The following is a 21,584-nucleotide window of genomic DNA, read 5'->3' on the forward strand; positions in this document are numbered from 1 at the left end:
TGGTTGTTTCTCAACTCGTTCCCTTCTGAGCCTGCATAGCTCAGTTGGTAGAGCGACGGTCCCGGCTTGACCGGAGGTCGTGAGTTCGAACCTCACTGCAGGCTAGTTGTTTTTCTAGTCTGCTCTGCTTGCATCATAGATCAACAGATTCGGTGAGTCTGCGATGGCTTTCAGTGTACTAATTATATACGTAAGCCGTAGTCGTTGGTCAAAAAGCAGCTTCGAAGGGCTAGATCTCAGTTATTGACACACATATGTGTAAATGTTTCATTGAATAAGTCTGTAAGTTAATGATTTGTGGCGCAAAGCCTATAGAGTAGATTTATCAATATCAAAATCAGTGGTTCTTAACATGTTTCCTTGCTGCACCCCTTTCAAATCACCAACAAGTTCTCGCACACACCTCTAGAACTGCTTAAATGTATTTCGTTATCGCTTATGTAAGAAAAATATTCTACTTTCTTCTTTGCTCCAACGTCATATAAAGACCATATGTAGGATGTTTAGAGGTACAAGATGACTTAATAAAATTATTCGTATTCCTAATCCTGATAATACAGAAAATGAATTTTATACAACTTTAACAAATTCTAAATAACATAGAAATAACAATAAAATTAATAATAAAACTCTTAATTTCTTTAGATTAACAGACTGCAAAAACGCCAACAGCCTATACCGAAATGTTGTGTGCTAAAACAAACGCTACTATGGAATGCTTTAATGGCTTTGCGCTACACTGCCAATGTTGATATACATGCCCTACTCGGGCGACCTTCCACAGCTAAATCGAATTTGAAGTTTAACTGCATTGATGGAATTAAAGTATTTCCATTAAACTTTTTCACTTTTTTTGTATAACTTAATACTGTGGAATTCCCGAGATTCAATTTATTTTCAAATTAAATTCACAAATCGTGCGTTAAAATTGTGTTTGAAAAACATGCATCTCGAGAATAAAAATAATGAAAACATTGACAAAGTTAGATGTATATGTTAATTAATACTTCAGAATTGCCAGCAAAATATCTATCAATAGAATTAAATACTACATTACCGATTTCTTATTGAGCGCATATAAATATCACAATTATGATGGCAATGTTTAGCTTTCAATATCTTATTTGCATAAAGGTAAAAATGGAAATTTATTTTCATCAGGTTCGTTATCAGGACGTCTATTTCTTCACAGAAGGTATATCCAAAAGTAGACATTGCTTGCAACTTCCTATGCAACTTTTATCTCTGGCTAATCTTACAATAGATTTCCAAGCAATAACAGTCGATTTTTTATCTTTATCACTTTTCCGTCGCACGTTGACAATTGGTTGTTTCCTGGTTTTGGGTTTTAAAATGAGAATATTTAATTGCAGTTATTCAGGGTTTCAATTTGGCCTAATTGGCAAATTTTGTTTGATTTGCAAACGTGTTTTTATAATCAGGCCACAATGTGGACGTTTCTGAAAGTACTTGTGCTTTTGAATACAGCCGAAAGTTCTGTTGCTGTTTGGCATCGGCTGGACAACTTGGAATATTTCATTGATACCAAAAACAAGCTAAACTTTGACGATGCTTCTTCGGCTTGTATTAGAATGTACGGAAGACTAGCAATTGTTAAATCGGAATCGATTCAAAAGTTTCTAGCATCGCATTTACGAAAAGTTGAAGGTAAGTATAAACCCTCTCGTAATAGCGAGAAAATGAAATGTCTATTATCTTAGTTTAGCGCACTGGTGCGCCATGGAAAGCTGATACGTTCGCCGCGAGCAAAAGGAAAAACCATGTCGAAATAAGTCCAAAATTAATCAGAATAAGACTTTAATGGACAAAATAACGTTTTCAGTCTCAAAGGCCGAAAGTCCCTTTAAAGATATGGAACTATAAAACCCATATAACAAAAAAATGCACGCAATTTAAGAGAAATACTGGTACACCTCAAAAATTTTGCGCTCGCTTCGCTCGCAATGTGCGCCTCCACGTTTTCAAATGTTTCTATAGGTGCGCCCCCAAATTTAAAAGGTTAACAAACACTCCCGTTCATGTCTGTCCTACACACACCGATCACTCATTACATTGGACTAAAGAGGAAGGATACAAACCAAACCTTTCAATGGTTGGATAGATCGCAATTATATCACCAACATTGGGCTCCTGGAGAGCCGAATGATTTGACGTTCAGTGAGGATTGTGCAGCAATGGAACATGGTCCCGACTACAAATGGATTGACATGCGATGCAGCAGAAAGGAAAAGTACATTTGTCAGAGAAAATTCGGTGAGACCTTGATTAACACTTAGATATTTTGGAAACGCCTTTAATTGCAGAGAAACGCATTTCAATTAAAGGTAATTAAATCGACGAACGTTAACTTCTATAGCTTACATCTATGTGGACCATTGTTCTAACAACACTTATAAGCGTGTACACTCAAAATAATTCGATAGTTTTCTTTCAGTTATCTTTGAAATACAAAATTATTCTGTCAAACGTAGAGCAGGGATTTCTCGTTTTGCTGGACGCATTACACTTAGTTGTTAACATTCTTCCATGAGTTCAGCAATTTCAGATCCACTAGCGTTAAGAATACCACACAGTTCGTTTAGTTTGTTGAAATATTATGTTGAAGAAGTTAATTTTGTCACAAAAGCAACATTACAAGGATATTATTGATTTACGCAAAGCGAAAAAAAAAACATTATATCCTTTTTTCTTTTTTGTTGCGATTGGCAGCCCGACCCATTTGGGGTAAATCGTATATATTTTAATGGGCTATCACTACTAGCAACCGAATTCAGATTCCAAATTTGCATTTACGTATAGTTTAAAGAAAAAATATCATCTTATAAGAAAAATAACTCGTTTATGGGGGACTTGGAGACATTCCAATGCTTTTAAAACAAAAAACTTATAACAACACTAATATATTTTGACAGGTAGCTTTGAAGTTTGGACACAAGTTTTACATACAGTAACTATAAATGCAGCTTATCCATGTGTTTTATTTGTAAAATCCCTAAACTCGTTATGATAACAGAATAAGTTTAATAATATGCAGCAGTGCTCTAAACTTATTTAAAGACAATGGTTGTGTTAGCAGAACCTTTGACGAATGCCGAAAAGCATAACGAATAGAGAGAAACACCTGAAAAAAAATACAAGAACTCACACCAACCGGTTATAACAATGTCATATTTAAGTTTGTTTGACTGAAATGCAATATATTTTAGCTCTTGTTCCTAATGGATCTTTATTTCCTTTACCTTGCAGTTTGCAACAAACATTTTTATATACCAAGAGCTGAACATACAACCATTATCGTGGCATCTTTTGTAGGTATTGTTGCAATAATTATTTTTGCAACTGTGGTGGTTGTTATTTGTGTAAGGTAAGTAAAAGTGTACAACTTGCATATAAGGCGTTTATAAAACGAAATAAAACCGATCGATTTGTTACACTTACAAAATAATTTATGAAGACTTTTTTCAAATGTAAGTATCATTCCAAATTGAATTTGGCAAACAATTTTGATTTTTTGTCTGAAAAAGTACAACATGCATAGTTTGTTATAAAAATATGAGGGTAAGTTTTTTTGAAATGGATTTAAAATACTTGACGTTGATTTAAAACGCTGCAAATTATTATCGGTAAGCAGGTTCTGAAAATAGATACGCGACATACATTTAAAAGCAATTTATAGAAATTCAACATTTTTACATTTATTTTCAGTTCCACATGTAAATTCACAACAGAATGTTACACTCAAACCCTGTTGTTCGTTTACATTCATCTTTATGTAAAATTTGGTTGCACCCATATGTTTGAAATTTCTTTATGCGTTTTGGATTTGTGGAATTTTTGAACCAGTAAAGTTTGAATTCGCAACAATCCTGTATAATACTTCTTGCATGATTGATAAGAATAACTTTCAACAAACGAAACATATTCCGATTTAACAATATAGCTTAGATCCAATTTAAAATATAAAATTATACATGAATAATGTTTTTTTATTACAGAAGAACTCAAAACGCCGCTCGATTTACACCGAACGAGGAACTAGGTATGTTGCCATATTTCAGTAATTCTTTGGAGATTTTTTTATTTTTGTTCCTTCTTCATATCTCTGTCACTATTGTAACGTCCCAACACTCGTCAATTAATAGGAAACTGCGCAGTCGAGTCAAGCCTATGTATACTAATGCTCAACATAATTCGTGCTGGGGTTGTTTGGGACGAAGGTGTTAAAGGTTTCCATTAAAAAAGTGGAAACTTAACTGTGACTTTATTGATGTTCACGTATAAACATTTTCACTCTTTTCTACACTACTATAAAATACTTTGCCGGTTAGGCACAAAGAGTTAAAATAAAAGCCAAACGTTTACGTATTAAAATCTTGTATCAGTTTGTGGTGCCATTTGCCCAAAAGCATTTGCTTTAGATCAGGGGTTCTCAAAGTTTTTTTTACCGGGGACCCCAAAAAGTTTCTTTTAGCTCGCATGGACCACTGTAGACAAAAAAAAATCAAAAAAGATGTCATAAATTGACGTCACGGTACAAATAAACTTTAAAAGTTTGCTGATTTCAGGCCAAAAATGGGAAAGTGAAATTAAGTCTAAATACATTCAGTGCAAACCCGTTTTTGTTTTTAATTAAATTGTTTTGTTTATAAATTGATTACTTCATTAGTATACACTAATATTTCAATTAGCCTTTCATGAACCCCCAAGGCGCCCATGGACCCCAGTTTAAGAACCCCTGCTTTAGATTGTCTAATAATTAAAGCCCAATATTTAAACAGGAAATAGCAACGATTTCGTTGACCCTGACTACGTTCAGCCCAATATAATTTTACCGGTCATTCGGGATGTGACAGGCGTCCTTGAACTCACACCGGAAGCTCAATAACGATAAATGTTCCAAGTGAGAATTACAAAAAAAATCGTTTAATTTTACCAGTGTTGCAAACAAGTCATTTTTGAAAAAAAAACACTCAAGTGAAAAAGTACTTAAGTCCCAGTCATATCAACCCCCAATATAATATTAAAACGATAAAAAATTAAATTAGTCCAATTATGAGCAATAATTTAACTAATAAAACAAATATTAACATGTAGCAACCTAATGGTTTTTAAGTACACCTTGAAAATTATAGCTCAATTCTATAGTAAAATGGTCGAATAAAACCCTTAATTTCAAACCAAGAAACTTAATTAATGGCATAAGCTAAAGTAAAGTCTTTTGCCTAAAATATTTCGAGTCATTTTACCAAAACGACGTTATAAAGTTAAATGATTTGAAAAAATGTGACAAAAAAGTGCACTTAAGGTCATTGAGAGTCATTAAACACCGCATTTTACCCTTAAAAAAGCTTAATTCATTTTTTTGTTTTTTTATTTAGGGAATAGTGACGACGGTGATGAAACTGGCTGCGTTCAACCAAATCCACGGTTACCAGTCGTACAAGATGAAGCGGGATATATTGAGCACCGTGAATGCTCAATAGTGGCATCCGGTCTGACTGAAGGCGGCGAAAATAGTCAGCATGGGCAAACTAATGATGGCCACCAATCACCAAGCAACGATGCTTACCAAGACGTGGTGTAAATTAACCCCAGTCTTCTAATCCATGCAAAACTCGTCTTACTTTAAAGTTTATAAAAAACTATTTTTTGTAGTGACGCTTGGCCTTAAATAACAATGTTTTTTAAAGTGTTAAGTTTGACACAGTATGTTAGTTTCCCATTTTTCGAACTTGATAGCAACACAATATTATTTTATCGTGTAGATTTGGCCGATACTTGACATTTTTTCCGATACCCGATAATTTGGTGCAAAAGTATCGCGCTTCGATCCGGTATCAACTGACGTTATTACTAATGTTAACCGAGCATAATTGATAATATTGAAACATTTGAAGGTATTTTTCCAGATTGTTATGCCCAAATTTGCTTTATTTTAAAGTTTGATTTGCCCCAGCTGTTAACCTATAATTTTTGGATAAATAGGCGAAAATCTGTCAAGGTAGACTAGATGAGCTGGATTACACATTTTGGCTGAAATTCCTATCATAATTTGTCATCATCCATAATGTAGAACAATGCAACGCTAATGTAGATCTGTTGAACGAATGTCGCAATATCTGAAGTAAAATAGATATTGTGTTTAATTGTCATTACCTTCACAGCATATTTTTAAATTTCAAATTTACGACAAAATCTATAGAATTATTTATCACTGTGTATGATAATATCCTGATACTGCTATAGTGTTTTTCGTCATAGGTAATAAAACACTAACACGATCAGAAAATTAAAGTCTGTCTTTTCTGCAACAGTGTACTTAGATTTTTGGATTTGGGAAAATATAGAAAAATTTCTACTATTTTTACGTCTCCTCGTCACAAATTTGCACAAACTTCTACCAAATGAAACTATGTTGTAATTAATGCCCAACCAACTTTTACAAGGCAAAGCGTATTTGGAGTAAATTCTTTCACAGCCCTGTGTAGTTTTTTAGACAGTAAGGCAACACTTTGCGATTTCGATTTTTTTGGCCCTGTTTTTTTTTTTTTTGATCGGCAATCGGTGGTGTTAGAACATGGGTAGCGGTTGAAATTATTAGCGGAGTTAGTCATGTAGGCCAGCTTAGAGATGGGGTTTGGGATTAGGTAAAATCTTGTATACGCCTGATTCTGACGGATGGAATCCTTTTTATGATGGCGAATCAATATAATGTAAGAAAAACCAAATTTACATTTTTCCAGCCCAAATGCAATAGAGGTACATCGGAAAAATCAATCTGACTTGCAAATTTACTCGGATAGGCCAATTTATCAAAAATAGCCATAATTGAGTCGAGGGTTTCGACATTTAGAGACACGTTATGTGGGTTCCTAGAAAGTCATTATACTCGTGCTCCAGCAATTAAAATAAACTGTAAACGAGGATTGTGTCGCATTCCGATTCAGAAAATAAAAGTATTTATAAACTATCGGCATATTTTTCTAATTCACAGCTTTCCATATTGAATTAAAGTTACGGAAATCACAGTATGATGATTTAATTAGCTTATAAAAGATAATTCCGATTGTTTGTTTAGCTTTTCACCATATAACATGTAATATTGGCGCAGTAATGTTTCAAACACTTGCAATGGCAGATTGAAATGATTAACACTATTTGATATCAAAGGTGTAAGAAAAATCATTGAGTAAAAAGCAACCGTTGCGATGTGATTGGACGCCTATTGATTTCTTTTGGGACGATCACATCTTCACAATCGCGCTTTTTCATCTTAATTTGCATAAGGACAAATCGAACTCAATTACGTATGAATAGGTTTATTGTTAGACACCATATTGCGTCACAGAAGTTATATTGACCAAGGGATTGTTTTTGTTAATGAGTGCACAATAAAGTCCAATGTAGAATCGAGCTAACCTTACATTATATTCGTAATACTTGTGAACCTGCGCTTTTACGAAACATCAAGTCGTTTGTTATTGGAGGGATCTGTGGTTTTGTTTTTGGAGGTTCTGTGGTCCAGGTGAAAAGTTAATATTTAAGTGTAAGATTTCATTGCAGTTATACAGGATTTCGAGTTGATGTAATTAGTAAAATCGAGTGTGTAATTAAGCTAAAATGCACATTCTTCAGTGTGTACTTGTGGTTTTGATGACAGCCGAATATTCTTTGGCTGTTTGGCATCGTCTGGACAACTTGGAATACTTCATTGAAACCAAAAATAAGCTAAACTTTGACGATGCTTCTTCGGCTTGTGTTAGAATGAACGGAAGACAAGCAATTGTTAAATCAGAATCGATTCAAAAGTTTCTAGTAACGCAATTACAAAAAACTGAAGGTAAGTATAAACCCTGTCTTAAGCTACCAAGCAGGATTACACTGTATAAACCTTATAGTTTATGACTACTCTAGACGCACCAAGCGCTCATTACATTGGACTACAGAGGATAGGTACAAACCGAAAATTTGAATGGTTGGATGGATCGCAATTATATCATCCACATTGGGTTCCTGGACAACCGAAATATTTGACATTCAGTGAGGACTGCGCAGCAATGGAACGTGGTCCCGACTACAAATGGATTGACATGCGATGCAGTAGAAAGGAAAAGTACATTTGTCAGAGAAAATTCGGTGAGGAACTGCATACTTTAGCACTAAAATTCCATCATTAACTTATTAATGTTTTAAATGTAATTTGAAATGCAGAGCCGAACCGTTCAACACAGAGTTCGTCTAGTTCTGACACGGCCACTTCTGGAGCAGGCAGCAATGTTACGACAACTGGTTTCTCAAACATCACAGCCTCATCAACTCGCTTTCCCTCTACAGGTTACTCGCTTTATGTTGTTTTAATTAAATAAGGTTTAAAACGTGTGTCATGCGAATAAAGATACACAGATTTTAGCTTAAATTTGGAACACAAACATTTTACAGTACAGTAGTACACTATAAGTTTGTTGCTCGAAAAATGTAAAGTTCTTGAACAACCAGATTCCTTCTGCACAATAATTATTTTGTCTTGATAATTTCCCTTTATCTGCCATTGTTATATTTGTGATGGTCGATATCATTTTTTTTCATTTTTGATTACAGAGCAAAACAAACCGACAACCGAAGCAATGAGATATCAATCATCGCAATCAACTGTTAGCAAATATACATCGCAATCAACTGTTAGCAAATATACATCGCAATCAACTGTTAGCAAATATACGACGACAAACAATCCGATAACTGTGGAATTGCAATCAGTCCACTACAACTCAACAGGTTACTGTAAATATCTAAGAGAATCTAAGTGTTACCAATTCATAGAAACGTGCTTTGAGAAATTCGAAAGCTAATGCAATGTAACAGCATATGTAGTACACTACTATAGTAAACAATAACAACGGCTATATTAGCAGAAACTAAGAACAACGTTGTGAAAACAACGGACGTGACCAACCTCCTCAAAATAACTCAAGGATCAACGAAACCAGGTACATATTTTCGGTGCGAGTAAATAAATTCACGTTGATTAAGCACTGATTAGAGGAAATGTATGAAATAATAAATATTTTTCTAGCCTATCATACGAAAAATGACACCACCGCAATGGATGTTACAAACCAACCTGGAATGACTCCGGAATTGACACAAACAGGTTAATAAATTCCTTATTATTTAATTGTTAGTTGCCTACAAGGCAATGACGTAGCATCATTGTAGAATTTATTCAAAGTTTTTGCTATAATTAGCAGACACCAACCAGCAGTCAGATGCAGCGAAAGCCCAATTTCCAATTGTCATAGTGGCAGCTTCGATAGGCGGCTTTGCAATACTGTGCTGCTGTGCGACAATAGTCGCCGTACTTTGCATAAGGTAAGTTAAAATCCATCTCTTGTGTGAAAGTCGCATTAACATGGGAATGACATAACGCCAAAAGTGTAAATCGACAACTTTTCACAACACGACGATATAAAAATTACTTTCGCAAACCATAATGTTTTGATATAGTATTATAATGACATGCTGTTGTTGCTAACTCCTGACTTTGCCTGCAATAAAGCCTAATCTTTCTAAATATTAATGCTGGATACTGCTTACAGAGAGTGATATTATAATTCTAACAGTAAATACATTTCTTCAAATTTATTTTCATTATTAGCCTAAATCGTGGTTTTAAATCGCTTTATTGAGATTAACGGCTGTAAATTCGCCGTACCATATATAATGGAGAACGGACATTGACTGATAATATGTACATTTGTAGAAAAACGAATTTTGTTATGAGAAAAAAATCTGGATTACAAAAAAGCAAACCGGGTCAAATATGCCATTGGTGTCTTTTTTATAGTTTATCGTACAGCTGGGGTCGTTGTGAACAAACCAAATCCCATTAAAAAAGATTCAAAGATTAGCCGTACAATTATTCAATTTAAAAATGTAACGCTTTTCATCACAATTTTCATTCCTAAAGGTCTAAAAACGCTCATCAAAAGAGAACGACCCAGCAAAGAGGTATGTTGATTTATTTTGTATTTTGTTTCATCTTCAGTGTAAATATTGAGTTTTATTTGGATTAGCACGAACACTTACGTGTTATAACCATAGTAGTTAAAAACTTGGTTAATTTTTTTTTAGCTTGTTTAAAACGTTTCCAATAACTTTTTATTCATGGACCATGTGTAAATGAACATAGTCCATGTTGAAAATAATTAAAACAATATTTGCTTTCAAAACTTGCAAACCTTGCAAACCTACTTTAATTTTGGCCTTATATTCATTCTATACGTCTAACTATAACCTGCATTCAATGCGCTCCAAGTCAATATAGATTTGCATAAGTATAAATATAATCTTGCATATTGGTGCCTACTTTTTAGAACCATACGAAATGGCCGACAATCCGATGTACAACACGTTTACTGGAGAGCAGTTGTGGGCACCACACTGGCAACACCGAACATCAAGATTGTATGCAACCATCAGTGAGGCACCGCGAGCAACTGTGTTTGAAGAAACAGACTTGTGATTTTATTACACTGACGTATAATAGCGGACTCCTGCCATAAGACCGATAAGAACAACATCAACGTCGGAATAAAACACTGTTTGGAATATGAACAAAATATGACATTCATAAAGTCATAATTACGTCTAAATAAGAATAAATCCTAAATGGGTCGGACTAAGACCTAAATAGCCATAATTAAACCTATACAACGTTTTACATAGCCCCAAACCCAACACCAGTGCATCACTAACAACGGAGTTTCTAACTCCTATTATTATCCCCACTAACCACAAACTCCATACAGTTTCAGTCGTTACTTTGACCATTTAAGCCTTAATGAGATAAATTTAGGACAAGTTTCGACAGGTTTAGGTCTTATTCAGACGATTTACATCTTATTCTGTCATTGGTATTGCTATGTATTTGGCTTTATTATGTTGTTGGTCTTAAATATTGTTGCTTGTAGGTCTTGTTGTGTGATGCTACAGCAGCGTTGTATGTCACCAGATACTTTCTCGCCTCGTCTTTCGAGTTTCCATTTTCCAATTTGAAATAATTTTGAGATTAAGATGCATCGTGAAACTTGTAGCGCTGAGAATTTCAGAAATGTAATTTTCTCGGAATTTATGACAATACACCAAACTGAATATTTACATAAACCACGTGTTTGATTTAGCTATCCAGCGCACAGTAACTGTAAATACAAACTAGACGCGGCTGAGGTTGTTGTATATTTTGTCAGGGAGTATATTTTCAGGGTTTGGTGTTTTTTTTTAATTTTAAATTTAAATTTTTTTTTCTATTTTTTTTTTATTTTTTATCTTTTGATATTTTGTATTGTATATTTCATATTATATATTTTTTCCTTAACTTGTTTCTGCAAGCAAAAGCAGATATGAGCCGAAAACTACCCCACTTAACTTCTGGCTTTGATGAAAAATGGGTTCAAATATGACGTCGTAATATTTGGGATATGATCGAAACATATATTTGATAAATAGAATTTACGTAGATAATGCGTACAAGCATGTTATTACACTTTGGCCAGCTAACATGTTTAAAAAGCAAATATTATCATTCTCTTAAATTGGTTTAACGTCCGTGGTTTGCTATACTTTTGCCAACTTTTACTGGGTAAATTTTTACCATGGCTTGGTCCGAGCAATCATAGTTATAACAGACTTTAAATCTGTAGTTTCGAGCAATATAAAAAACAAGTTTATGTGCCAGTGTTCTTAATATTTATTTTAGTATGACGCCATGTTATAACGTAGCTTTGTAACGTGCTCCGTAATAATGCATTCAGCTTTATGTTTTGCTTGCTGCGCCCTTGTACAATTTTAATTTGTTAAGGTCTGGTGTTGATCTGTTTGATTGGAGTAACATGCGCAACAGGTGCAAATAGAGAGGTACACTGCCACCAGATTTCGCATTTAAATTTGCGACGCTAAATATGTTATTTCGTAGGAGCGATAGGTTATTTTACTAAGCGAAGCCTCCTTTCAAAAGGCTAGCCGCATGCGCTGTATGAACGTTGCACGCGCCAGACAATAAAGCGCAGCAGGATACCAGCAGCCGCCTCGTCGCGACGCGAGCTGAATAAAGCAAGTGATATGAAAGCATTCTGTATTGCAGTTTTTCTGCCGCTAGATAGGAGTAGATAACTGTTATAAACTGAAGCGATGACGTCACGTGTCCACCAATTAAAGGCACTTAGTACAAGACGTACTCTATAACAAAAGCCACCAGCCGAAGTTATTTCATTCGGGATAGGTATTTCATGTTTGTTCAAAAATTGATCAGGGCCGGAGTTCGAAACATGGTCATTCGCAATAAAAAAATCCACTTAAGCGAGATGTTATTCACATTGATTTATCTGACTAACATTTTTGAAGACAGTATATTGGCTGGATAGCTAAATCAAATAGATATATGGAGTAAAAATTACAGCTGATTAGCTTCTTAACGGGAGATATTACATTCGAAAGAGTTGACAAGTTAACAAATGAATATTCGAAACATCGTTTGAATAAAATAATTAGTCGAAAACCGCGGTGTTGCCATACAATGTTATCTTTGTGTGGCACTAAATTATATTTAACGAAACAATGCGCAAAAAACAAATAAAGATTTGTGAAGAATAATGACCAATTATAGCAGCATTATGTCGCAATTCGTATAAGAAATAATCATCAGCCGACTACTATCAATCCGAAAATGGAGACAATGAGACAAACTCACCTTTGAAAACGGAAAATAACCTATTGGATTTTTTGTGAATCATGTCCGCCCTATTGACAGTTTTATTTGCATTGGCGGAGATGCGTTGTATTCTGAGTTTCATGTTGTAAGAATAACACACTACTTCCTTATCACTACGAATTGTGTTTATATGTTACTAAACGTTCAACAGTTTTACAAGGCGTGAATTGTTTTTCAAATTGTTGTGTTGCATCAGTAATCTCAAATTCTACTAGCACCTTAATCTTAGACAAAATGTTTTCTCATAAACAATTTAACTGTAGAACCTTTAAAAAGCAATTTACAAACGTCGAAAATGAACAAAAAAGAGAAAATTCGAAAACGTTCAAAATGCTACCTATTCTTCTTTATGGGCTTTGATATTCCTACCACGTCTTACTACAACCTTTACCATTATGCTCCAAACTTTTACAAACCTATATTTAACCGCAGGGAACTTAACGCATCTACGCCTAGTTTGAGCGTAGCATTTTAAGTGGTTTGCTAACAGTTAGATACTCTGACTGAAAATTTAATGATAGCCTGAAAGAACATTTAAAATTAATAAATATGTACACACAAAGGCTAAAAAAATCGACAATTAGTAAACGTATATTTATTATAAAATTCCAATTATGTTTCATTTCATGTAGCCTAAAAAGATAATTTATTTCTGTATGAAGTTCATTTAGTCACAAGGGGCGGTTCTAGGATTTTCGTTTGGGGGGTCATGAATATGTTTCTCAGAGATGACGACGTCACGATATTTTAAAAATGGACAATAAAGTAAGATTCCAAAATGGCCAACTTCCATCGTCATTATGCATTGAAATGTATTATAAAACCCTTCCTAATAATTAAAATTATACAATTCAATATCTGAGAAATCCATAAATACATGCTTTGTTAGGACTTAAATGCATTTCCTTATTATCTCTGCACGAACATACGTAATGCGGTTTCCGTTTTCTTACCACTCTAAGTACAGCAGAACCTTGCTTATTTTAGCAGTTGGTAGCGTATAACAAATAATTCAGTTCGGCCTGAGAATATTAACTAGCACTATATGTAATCATTTTATGTTTGTAGTGCACGATAGGATTGCGATATTCGCCGATTCGCAATGGATTTGATCTGGCTTGTCGTTCTTTATCTTGTACGGTGTGAGACTTCCACTGCGACTTGGCATAAGTTAGATAACTCAGAATTTTATCTCGCTACCAATTCGTCAGAAAATTTCGATGAAGCACTTGTGTCTTGTACTACCATGGGTGCGACGCTGGCCAAAGTCAACTCGTCTAATCTTCAAACATTCTTGGCAACGTTAGCAGGTATAGATAAATTTGAAATGCTAAAACCTTTAAAGAGTTAATGGGAGACAAAAATGTATATTTAGTACCACGAAAGAGTTATTACATCGGTCTGAAGAGGAACCCATCATCTAATAACTCCAATTGGTTGGATGGATCAAAGTTAACATGGTCGAGTTGGAGAGGTGGTGAACCGAATAATCATAAGACAAGTGGAAACGAGGATTGTGTTGTTATGGGAGCTCCTTAGCATCCCAGTTTGCTTTGGAACGATTATCCCTGCGGCTTTTCAGTATGATACATATGCCAGAGATCATTCGCTACAGGTACGGCAATAATCCTAACGACATTTAACAGAATTTAACATGAATTATAATCTATTAATGCATCTCAATGTCAATATAAACATGAGTAGATTAGTTAAAACAGTGATTGGCAAATTGTGGGCCGCAGAGCCATTTTAGTGGGCCGCGCGTTACTTTTAAATAGTTTAGTGTCATTATGTAGTTGTGTGCCGCGTGATAGCCATACATTCATTGCACTCCATTTTAAAAGTTCGTGCGGCTTAGAATTTTTTATTGTCTCAGCGTAGTTTCGACCCACGTGCCAAATGTGGTTCTGAGCAGCGTACCTGTGGAACTATATTTTTTTGCGAACTATTAAACGCAAAAATTTTCTAGCTTCCCGCGTTTATTCTTCGTTTTATAATATGTTGTACATTATGATATGGTATAGTGTTTTGGGCATCAAGGCGCCGTGTAATATTTCACCTTGAATACAAATATCCTGAATTCGCCACTATTTTCGTAGTGTTTTACGTAGTGAGGCTTCAACAGCACTTTGTGCCGAAAGTTTGCCGACCACTAAATTAAAACAATGTAACAATCCTATTTAATCCACACTTACAATATTATGTAATTTGTTGAACGCCACTAAAACATAAATAAATATGACAATATTTAAAGGGATACTTCGCATTGTGAACAATCATATTTTTACAAGCCATTCTTAACTAAAAGTAGTTAACTTCAAGACTATATTTTGCGGCAGACATACAAACAAGCACAAGAGAAACTTCTGGAACCGAACAACCACGGCGGTTGAGATTTCCGAACCAAGTACCACAAATAGAAATAAGGATGTGACGTACAGTCATAAGACAACAAATAGTGCAATAATAACTCTAGGCAAGTTATACGTTATATTAACTAGCTAACAGCATACCCCTGACCTTATTTGTCGCGCGCCGAGTTTAATCACTATTGAGAAAAGTAATCGATAAATCAAAAAATATTGCTAGAGTTTTGCAAAAATGAGTTGAAATGTACAAGTTTAACTGATGCAAGTAAACTAAATCAAAATTTCAAACAGTTTTATTCATTACTTCTCACATTAAGTTTTCTTTAACTTCTTTCTTTCCGTATTAACATGGGTGTCTGTCAGTTAGGTCGTATTGCAAACTACAGCTGGTGGATTAATTGCAGAATGCTCAATATGTTTCAATAATAACTCTAGGCAAGTTATACGTTATATTAACTAGCTAACAGCATACCCCTGACCTTATTTGTCGCGCGCCGAATTTAATCACTATTGAGAAAATTAATCAATAAATCAAAAAATATTGCTAGAGTTTTGTAAGAATGAGTTGAAATGTACAAGTCAGGAAATCATATTACATGGAAATATTCCATTACCGCACAGTTATGTTTGCATACGAACCCAAAAACGTTGTACGACTCCCTTAAAAGAGTAAAAAAGGCCCAACATGACACCTTGACGCACATTTTCAGGCCTATAAATTACATGGGAGAACACTTTTGCGTCGCTTTTAAGTTCCAAAACTGAACCGTGGCCTATCGGCCAAACTCAATACAAGATGACAATGTTATTTCATGTCAGGCGTCACTACTGCGAAACCATGCAGCAGTGTCTATGACTATTTTATAACGTTTAAATTCCTGAGCGAATTTTACACTACGTCTTGGTAAACATCGTTGCTAGGTGATTGGTGGCGATCATTTGTTTCGCAACGTTGCCCATCCTGTCTATTCTCACAGCCTCTAGTCAGACCGGATGCCACTACTAAGCATTCAGGGTGTTCAATATATCCCGCTTCATCTTGCACGACCGGTAACCTTGGATTTGGTTGAAGGTAGCCAGTTTCATCAACGTCGTCACGGTTCCCTAATTAAAAAAACAAAACAATAAAGCTTTCTTTTAAGGGTAAAGTGCAGTGTTGTAATGACTTAGGTCAATGAACTAACTTAATTGCACTTTTTTGTCACATGTTTTAAATGATTTAACTTGATTACGTCGTTTTGGTAAAATGACTCGAAATATTTTACACAAATAATTTTACTTTACCTTATGACATTAATTAAGTTTCTTGGTTTGAAATTAAGGGTTTTACTTTAACATTCAACTATAGAATTGAGCTATATACCTCGAATTTTGCTTAAAAAACCGTTAGATTGCTACATGTTAATACTTATTTTTTAAGCTTATTTGTTACTCATAATTGGACTAATTTAAAATATTTACTGGTTTATCGTTTTATGATTATTTAGTGATTAAGTCGATTAGGACTTTTTTGTCTTTTTAAATGACTTGTTTGCAACAAAGGTAAAGTGAAACGAAAGCTTTTGGATAATTCTTACTTGGAACACTTATCGTTATTGAGCTTCCGGGGTTGAGTTCAAGGACGCCTGCCACATCCCGAATGACTGGTAAAATTATATTGGGCTGAACGTAGTCAGTTTCAATAAGTTCGTTGCTATTTCCTAATTAAATATAAGGCTTTTATTATTAGACAATCTAAAGCAAATGCTTTTGGGCAAATGGCACCACAAACTAATCCCGATTTTAATATGTAAACTTTTATGGGTAAGGGATAGGAAATTTTCCAACATAAAGTCAAGAAATTAGGTCATATTGTGACGTCACAAATCTAGTCGAACCTATGTAACCAGGGGGTGGTTTTCGAAATATTCAACCAAATCTTGCTGGGGTTGTTTTCCACAAAGCTGTTTAAAAGTTCAATTCAAAAAGTGCACACTAAAGTGCGTATATTTTCACAGAATCTTAAATCAGAAATCACTAAAATGGAGAAGAATAAACAAAATCTACTGAAATAGAATTAATCAAATAAGGCAACATACCTATCTGCTCGCTTACTCTGGATGTGTGCTCACTCCTTCTGGTCCTTCTATAGCAAATGACATTGATCATGTATAAATTAACATTCTTATTCGGATCAAACTAGGCTTGGCAAGTCTGTCAATTGACCGGTCAATAACTCATATTGGATTGAAATGTTGTAAATTTGAATTTTTCATAATCTTGATTGTAACTTTTTTTAAACAATTCAAATATGAAATGGTAGGGTTTGTTGTGTGGCAATAACAAAGTTTTTGTAATAGCAAATTAGATTTATTTTGTTTAGAATAAATGCACTTATATGATGAATCGCGTTAGTCATAAAAGAAAACAATAGTTGGGGTATACCACAATCTGAGGCGAGCGTTTTTAGATCTTTAAGAATGAAACTTGTGTCGAAAAACGTTACATTTGTAAATTGAATAATCGACGGCTAATCTTTGAATCTTTTTTATTGGGATTTGGTCTGTTCACAATGATCCCAGTTGTACGATGAACTATAAAAAAGACACCTATAGAATATTTGACCCGGGTTGCTGTTTTGTAATCCAGATTTTTTTTCTCATAACAAAATTTGTTTTTCTACAAATATACATAATTATCAATTAATGTCCGTCCTCCACTATATATGGTACGGCGAATTTACAGCCGTTAATCTCAATAAAGCGATTTAAAACCACGATTTAGGCTAATAATTAAATGAAATTTTAAGAAATTTATTTACTGTTAGAATTATAATATCACTCTCTGTAAGCAGTACTCAACTTCAATATTTAGAAAGATTAGGCTTTATTGCAGGCAAAGTCAGACAACAGCATATCATTATAATACTATATCAAAACATTATGGTTTGCGAAAGTAATTTTTACATCGTCGTATTGTGAAAAGGTGTCGATTCACACATTTGGCAAAGTGATGAACAAACGAGTTATGTCATTCCCGTTTTAATGCGACTTTCACGCAAGAGATGGATTTTAACTTACCTTATGCAAAGTACGGCGACTATTGTCGCACAGCAGCACAGTATTGCAAAGCCGCCTATCGAAGCTGCCACTATGACAATTGGAAATTGGGCTTTCGCTGCATCTGACTGCTGGTCGGTGTCTGCTAATTATAGCAAAAACTTTGAATAAATTCTACAATGATGCTACGTCATTGCCTTGTAGGCAACTAACAATTAAATAATAAGGAATTTATTAACCTGTTTGTGTCAATTCCGGAGTCATTCCAGGTTGGTTTGTAACATCCGTTGCGGTGGTGTCATTTGTCGTATGTTCTGCTAGAAAAATATTTATTATTTCATACATTTCCTCTTGTCAGTGCTTAATCAACGTGAATTTATTTACTCGCACCGAAAATATGTACCTGGTTTTGTTGATCCTTGAGTTATTTTGAGGAGGTTGGTCACGTCCGTTGTTGTTACAGCGTTGCTCTTAGTTTCTGCTAATATAGCCGTTGTTATTTTTTACTAGTAGTGTACCACATATACTGTTACATTGCATTAGCTTTCGAATTTCTTAAAGCGCATTTATATGAATTGGTAGCACTTAGATTCTCTTAGATATTTACAATAACCTATTGAGTCGTAGTGGACTGATTGCAATTCCACAGTTGTCGGAATATTTGTTATCCTATATTTGCCAACAGTTGATTGCGATGTTTGATGTGTCGTTGCTTCGGTTGTCGGTTTGTTTTGCTCTGTAATAAGGGGCAAAATGATATCGACCATCACAAATATAACAATGGCAGATAAAGGAAAATTATCAAGACAAAATAATTATTGTGCAGAAGGAATCTGTTTGTTCAAGAATCTTACATTTTTCGTACAACAAATTTATAGTGTACTACTGTACTGTAAAATGTTTGTGTTCCAAATTTAAGCTAAAATCTGTGTATCTTTATTCGCATGACACACGTTTTAAACCTTATTTAATTAAAACAACATAAAGCGAGTAACCTGTAGAGGGAAAGCGAGTTGATGAGGCTATTATGTTTGAGAAACCAGTTGTCGTAACATTGCTGCCTGCTCCAGAAGTGGCCGTGTCAGAAGTAGACGAACTCTGTGTTGAACGGTTCGGCTCTGCATTTCAAATTACATTTAAAACATTAATAAGTTAATGATGGAATTTTAGTGCTAAAGTATGAAGTTCCTCACCGAATTTTCTCTGACAAATGTACTTTTCCTTTCTACTGCATCGCATGTCAATCCATTTGTAGTCGGGACCACGTTCCATTGCTGCGCAGTCGTTACTGAACGTCAAATATTTCGGTTGTCCAGGAGCCCAATGTGGATGATATAATTGCGATCCATCCAACCATTCAAATTTTCTGTTTGTACCTATCCTCTGTAGTCCAATATAATGAGCGCTTGGTGCGTCTAGAGTAGACATAAACTATAGGGTTTATACAGTATATTCCTGCTTGGTAACTTAAGACAGGGTTTATACTTACCTTCAGTTTTTTGTAATTGCGTTACTAGAAACTTTTGAATCGATTCTGATTTAACAATTGCTTGTCTTCCGTTCATTCTAACACAAGCCGAAGAAGCATCGTCAAAGTTTAGCTTATTTTTGGTTTCAATGAAGTATTCCAAGTTGTCCAGACGATGCCAAACAGCCAAAGAATATTCGGCTGTCATCAAAACCACAAGTACACATTGAAGAATGTGCATTTTAGCTTAATTACACACTCGATTTTACTAATTACATCAACTCGAAATCCTGTATAACTGCAATGAAATCTTACACTTAAATATTAACTTTTCACCTGGACCACAGAACCTCCAAAAACAAAACCACAGATCCCTCCAATAACAAACGACTTGATGTTTCGTAAAAGCGCAGGTTCACAAGTATTACGAATATAATGTAAGGTTAGCTCGATTCTACATTGGACTTTATTGTGCACTCATGAACAAAAACAATCCCTTGGTCAATATAACTTCTGTGACGCAATATGGTGTCTAACAATAAACCTATTCATACGTAATTGAGTTCGATTTGTCCTTATGCAAATTAAGATGAAAAAGCGCGATTGTGAAGATGTGATCTTCCCAAAAGAAATCTATAGGCGTCCAATCAAATCGCAACGGTCGCTTTTTACTCATGATTTTTCTTACACCTTTAATATCAAATAGTGTTAATCATTTCAATCTGCCAATTGCAAGTGTTTGAAATATTACTGCGCCTATATTACATGTTATATGGTGAAAAGCTAAACAAATAATCGGAATTATCTTTTATAAGCTAATTAAATCATCATACTGTGATTTCCGTAACTTTAATTCAATATGGAAAGCTGTGAATTAGAAATATTTGCCGATAGTTTATAAATACTTTTATTTTCTGAATCGGAATGCGACACAATCCTCGTTTACATTTTATTTTAATTGCTGTAGCACGAGTATAATGACTTTCTAGGAACCGACATAACGTGTCTCTAAATGTCGACACCCTCGACTCAATTATGGCTATTTTTGATAAATTGGCCTATCCGAGAAAATTTGCAAGTCAAATTGATTTTTCCGATGTACCTCTATTGCATTTGGGCTGGAAAAATGTAAATTTGTTTTTTCTTACATTATATTTATTCGCCATCATCAAAAGAATTCCATCCATCAGAATCAGGCGTACACAAGATTTTACCTAATCCCAAACCACATCCCTAAGCTGGCCTACATGACTAACTCCGCTAATAATTTCAACCGATACCCATGTTCTAACACCACCGATTGCAGATCAAAAAAACAAAACAGTACCAAAAAATCCAAAAAGTGTTGTCCACACGTCTTAAAAATACACAAGGATGTCAAGTATTTACTCTAAATACACTTGGCTTGTAAAAGTTGGTTGGGCATAAATTGCAACATATAGTTTCATTTGGTAGAAGTTTGTGCAAATTTTTGACGAGGAGACGTAGAATTAGTAGAAATATTTCTATATTTTCCCAAATTCAAAATTCTAAGTACACGATTGCAGAAAAGATAGACTTTAATGTTCTGATTGTGTTAGTGCATTGTTTCTCAACCGTGGCCCTCGGCCCCCCTGGGGGGCCACGAGCATAAGTTTGTAGCAATGTCGTGGTATTGCAAAATCGTGTCACTATTTTCACTTTTTTCAGTTGAACTAAAACTTGTAGTTTCAAGCCTACTTTTTTTATTGTAACGCATTTTTTTTACGTGTTACTACCTTCTATTCGTGAGAAGTTTTGCAACAGTTGACCTCAAGCTTGCAATCTATGTATGTCGCCTAATCGCCAAACATTGTTACGTCACTTACAATCAACATCTGTGTTTTTCTAGTTTACTCCGTATCTCTTTGAAATGTTTAACCAGAATTTGAAATAGTTTGTAA

The 21,584-nt window shown here is 34.7% G+C and overlaps 1 non-coding gene across 1 annotated transcript; it reads left to right on the forward strand.

The window, feature by feature from the left end:
- The first annotated feature begins 29 nt into the window (after positions 1-29).
- Trnaa-ggc (transfer RNA alanine (anticodon GGC)) lies at positions 30-104 on the forward strand. Its single transcript has one exon. It is a non-coding gene; the product is annotated as a tRNA-Ala (tRNA).
- The last annotated feature ends 21,480 nt before the right edge of the window (positions 105-21,584 follow it).

Source organism: Ascidiella aspersa, chromosome 2, assembly GCF_963924565.1.
Source record: "Ascidiella aspersa chromosome 2, kaAscAspe10.2, whole genome shotgun sequence".
Taxonomy (NCBI): Eukaryota; Metazoa; Chordata; class Ascidiacea; order Phlebobranchia; family Ascidiidae; genus Ascidiella; species Ascidiella aspersa.